Raw genomic sequence first — 5,305 nt, forward strand, 5'->3', positions numbered from 1 at the left:
TATTCCCATGCTTCCTGTGCAATGTTTTTAGCGCTATATTACCCGTAACGGAGGCCGAGATCTATGGGCCCAGAGATCACCTCCGTTACACTGTCTGTTACCACTTTACAATAAGACTACCCTTATAAAGGGTTTAAGAATAGTTTGTAATTCATTTATTAATTAGGTTGTGAACACTTTATAAATCATTAATAAGCTTTTATAAGACATGAGATAAACAGGGCACCTGTGACTGGTTGCTTGCCAAATAGTGAGCCCACATGTATCTGTACTGCTAAGCCTTATTATAAATGGTAGTAACTCATTAATAAATGGGAATGTGTTTTACACTTTACGATAAGGCTCCCTTTTGGCAGTTATAAATGTTAGTAACTCATAAGGATAGATACCAAGGATGCTGGCTGATGAAGAAGACAAAGTAAGCTAGGTAGCCAATATAAGGCTTAGTCATCTTGCCAAATAGTGAGCCTGTGTTGAAAACTATGTTAGAGCTGGTTTATAAATAGTTCTTAATGATTAATAAAGTGTTTACAACCTAATTAATAACCCTTTATGAATCCTTTATAAGGGTAGTCTTATTGTAAAGTGGTACCCACTGTCTTTCCCTATAAAGACAATTAATTGAGCTAATGAGATGAGGTGATACGTACTGTTGATGCCCTCGGTGTTGGCGATGGTGCCGGTCATGCCCAGAGCGTCGTAGTACTGCTTGTTGCTCATCAGCGTGTACATCCCCAGGATAGCTGCGGGAAAACAATCACTATGAATACAACATCTGTGATTTATGAATGAGATCAGAATGAATGTCCTGCATGCACTGATAACCCCAAAACAAGTTAAAGATTGTATTTAGAGGCAAGCAGCAACGCAGTGTAATAAACAGGATGTATGCAAACATGTTTCCAGCTTCACTGCGTTGCTTTTTATTAGCAGATCCCATGTTCTGTATGTGAAAGCTCAATATGCAAAGTTAGAAGTGATTGCAGTTGTCAGACAAACTTAGTAATGTCAAGTAAAACAACCTTATTGATATGAGAGCACAAATTAAAAATACTAAAGTATGAGCACCTCCAAAGTTAAAAGTGTAACACATTCAAACAGGGGGATGATATACAGTCACACCATGACACAATGATAGGTGCTTTACTATAAGATACAATTAAAAAGAGACCAGTTATATTAAGAGAATCAGTGAATAATATAAGCATAACTTTAAATGTAAGCCATATGAAAGGAAATGTTGTGTAGTGTTGTGTGTACTTTACAAATGTTCTGCAAGTCAGCGATATATGTTAACGTGAGGTTAAGTGACACTGGACCTATTTTTAAATAATGAATCAGAAACAGGTTTATTGACACGTACGAGGAATTTGATATGGTGTTGTGGTGCATCAAGTAAAACAACAATTAAAAACACAGATAGAAAACTATTTAAAAAAGACTATAATAACATAACATTAAAATATATGGTAAAATATAACAGTATATATATTATGTGTAAACACGTCACCTTCACTGAACAGATACTGACAGTGCTGTTGTTACGCTGTGTGACCAGCAGGGGGCAGAGCTGCTAATGATGTAACCTGACAAACTGAGTCTCACTCTGACAGACCCCCCTGTGGGGAACCATGGGAGGGAGGGGGGGGAGACAGCTGGAGAGGGGGGAGAGAGGGAGACCATAAAACCCCCCTCATCATCCGGTTCAGCCCTTAGAATAACCCACAGGAGCTTCACAGCGCAAACTAGACTGCAGCAATTAGAAAGCTCATTATCAGGAAATGTAAGGATATTTGGTTCTGAAATCTTGCCTAAAAGATTTTGAATTGAGTACTTTATTCAAAGGAAATCAAGATTGTTGAATCTTAAAGCACGTTAAATGATGTGGTTATGGCTTATAAACAGTAGCTTCACACCACAAACGAGACTGCAGCAACTAGAAAGCTTAATATGAATGATGTTGATATAAATACATATTAAGTCATTGGAGCTCTCTCTCTCTCTCTCTCTTTCTCTCTCTCTCTCTCTCTCTCTCTCTCTCTGTTCTCTCTTTCTCAAACAAAAGCCTGTCTCAGGTTTGATCCTCCTCTGGACTCCATCCAGCCGTCAGAGGTGGGAGGAGTACTCAGATATTGTACTTGAGTAAAAGTAGAAGTACTAGTAATGTCATTGTTAGCTAATGAATGTTTCCATGCTGAACAACGGCAACATGACAACGTTTTCATTGGTCCCTCTTCTTTAGAGAAGACCAGGAAATGATGGATACACGGATCGTGTTCAAATCAATAGGCACGCAATGACTCTAAATAATAATGATCACGCCACCAAACACACATTCAGACTAAAGGAACCAGCCTGTTTGGAAAATGAGAGAAGTAGAAAGTACAGGTATTTGTGTTCAACATGTAAGAAGTAGAAAGTACAGGTATTTGTGTTCAACATGTAAGAAGTAGAAAGTACAGGTATTTGTGTTCAACATGTAAGAAGTAGAAAGTACAGGTATTTGTGTTCAACATGTAAGAAGTAGAAAGTACAGGTATTTGTGTTCAAAATGTAAGAAGTAGAAAGTACAGGTGTTTGTGTTCAACATGTAAGAATACACAGTACAATACAGTATACACAGTTAAAGATCCGTTTAACTGAATGTGAGCTTGAGGGAACATGATAAACTGCAGCCTGAGTATCTGTGTGAGCAGTAGCTTCCCACTGGTCTGTTCTGAACAGATACAGTATCTCCCCCCCCCCATGTTCACTCCTCCCTGTCCATCTGGCCGCGGGCCTGCTTGTTTATTTCTGTGTTGCTGAGCGTGGGGAATTGGATCCCAGCTCATGTCTGCTGGCTTTGGAGAACTGAGTCCACTGAGGGGGACAATATCAAGCTAGAACTGGGTCTGTGTGACAGAAGGACTTTTAAAAAAGAAATTTGTAGGAGCCATTTCACTGAGTTTATTATAAAAGTTTTGTTTTTATTTTAATTGTTTAAAGGTCTCCTATTATGCTATTTGTAGGCATATATTATGGGTCTCGGATATATACAAATATATAAAAAACATGTCTATGATGTGTTTTTCTCAAAGTACCAAACAGATCGTGCATTTTAGGCATCCCTCATATCCCTCTATATAAGCCCCGTTAGAGAACTGCTGATTCTGGGTCCTTAGCTTAAAAACATTTTTTTTAAAAAGATACTCAGCTAAATGGTTAAACACCATATCATGTTCCAAACCACTTCAAGGATTATCTCTGAAACAGTATGGAGCTCAAAGGCTTTCTCTCTTGCCGGTTATACCAGAAGGTGAGTTTCTTTTTATTTCCTTCTTCTTCACACACATGCTCTCCAGTACAGGTTAGCTCTGAGTGTTAGCGATGCTAATGTAAACACCGACCATATTACGTCCAAAACAGTCGGGCATTGTTTCTGATAGCAACGTTTCTGATGGGCCGCGGGTGTAAAGCCAGCCCCACATTTCCGATATTACGTCATATCGGACGCAAATCTGGATCAGCTCCGTTGTTCCCCCGTTTTTAGAGATTTGGGTACGGAGGAAAAGAGAGAGGGTTTTATTTTCTGACGCTGCGTGAGTCCCCCGACACACCGGGGACACATATTAATGTATAAAAGACATCAAAAGTGCATCAAAAGTGCATTTTGCATGATAGGTCCCCTTTAAATATTATACATTTACTGCAGGCTTTTGTGAGGCTTTGCTTTTCTGTGTGTGATGTCGAATCAAAAACTCAAAATATTGAAGTTACTAGAACTAGTTTTTTCAACCTGAAGTTTACAGTACTTATTGTTTTAATTATTTTCAACATTTAAGTTCACAGTCAGAATTAAATAAATATATATTCCGTATATATAACTGAACCAGATATAATATGGACAAAACATGATGTATAGAATAAATAAATAAAAAAGACATCAAAAGTGCATTTTGCATGATAGGTCCCCTTTAAGGAAGTAGTAACATTTAGGATCCAGTGATACTAGTACTACCATCAACTGTAGTATCATTAAAAGAGTGTCTAACCTGCGATGTCGCACATCTCAGCGTCCGTGGCGTTCTTCAGAGCCTCCTCCAGCTCCGGCTCCAGCTTCACCTGCTCGTTCTCTGGGATTTCTGCCGGTTTCTTGGCCTCAAAGGTCTTTCCTGGGGATTCAAATAAAGAAAAACACGAGTTAAGATGTAAACCTGAAGAGAAAAAGACAGAAGGACAATCAGACTTGAGAAAGAAGTAGGGGGAGAAACAAGCGGAGACGAACAGAAAGAGACTTCTGTGTTTTTATGCATCAGTCATCAAGTTTCCCAGAGTTTTTCTCTCTCATAATCTTTATGGGGTTTTATCAGTCTGAATAGTTTGACTAAAAGCTCTGTTTGGATCATGTTTCCCCGAATACAAGTTATTCTAGCTTATCGTGGATTTGTGTTTTCCACTGGAGACTAGCTTATGGTTTCTTATCTTTTTTATTCATGCTTTGATCATTCATCTTATTAATTTTGGTTGTTACAAAAACATATTCAAGGAAGGACATAGGCTGTTGTTTGAGTGATTTCCTTTCTAAGAGTCTCGCAGTGCTGGCCTTGTACGTTATTAATTATTAAAGAGGACACACTATGCTCATGTTCAAGTGTATATCAGCAGAGTTGGGTGTAATAATATGACTTTTGTCGGTAACGGAGTAGTGTAACGCGCCACTTTTATAATTCAGTAATCACACTACAGTTACTAACATTGGCCCGACACGCGTTACTTCGTTACTTTTATAAAATCAGTCATAATCACACTGACAGACAAGAGGGGTTTCCGCAGCAGGTTTATATGTACGTAATCTGCGTGATTTGCTCGTCCGCATCTCCACATGCAGTGCTGCATAAACATGGCTGAGTCAGCGATAACTTTCGAGGGGTGGAGGTACGCCCATTATTTTGAGTTTGTCCGAAGAATAGACAGGAATGTGACGGTGAGGTGCAAACTGTGTCCAGGCCAGAAACTGTTATCCACTGCTGTAAACACCACGTCAAACCTCAACAAGCACCTGCAAAGAACACATGCTAAGGTGAAGCTAATAGCTAAGGAACCCCAAACCCAGAGTGAGGATGTTGTGAGTGTCTCCCCCCCCCCACACTTTCTGAAAACCCATCTGAACTTGTGGACTATTATAACAGCACCCTCTCCTTCTGTCTCAATGAACTGGCCCCCACAAAAACAAAAAATGTCTCTTTCATACACTCCGCCCCCTGGTATAACCTCGAACTCCGCCAAATGAAATCAAGGAAACGTCAACTTGAACGCCAACACACGA

At 39.4% G+C, this 5,305-nt stretch overlaps 1 long non-coding RNA gene across 1 annotated transcript; it reads right to left on the reverse strand.

Moving 5' to 3' along the window:
* Positions 1-712: 712 nt before the first annotated feature.
* On the reverse strand, positions 713-4,654 carry LOC104956227 (uncharacterized). Its single transcript, XR_799523.1, has 2 exons — positions 4,032-4,654; positions 713-743 (listed from the first exon to the last, which is right to left on the reverse strand). It is a non-coding gene; the product is annotated as an uncharacterized lncRNA (long non-coding RNA).
* Positions 4,655-5,305: the final 651 nt, after the last annotated feature.

The sequence above is a fragment of the Notothenia coriiceps genome, unplaced genomic scaffold (assembly GCF_000735185.1).
Source record: "Notothenia coriiceps isolate Sejong01 unplaced genomic scaffold, NC01 NC01_scaffold00025610, whole genome shotgun sequence".
Lineage (NCBI taxonomy): Eukaryota > Metazoa > Chordata > Actinopteri > Perciformes > Nototheniidae > Notothenia > Notothenia coriiceps.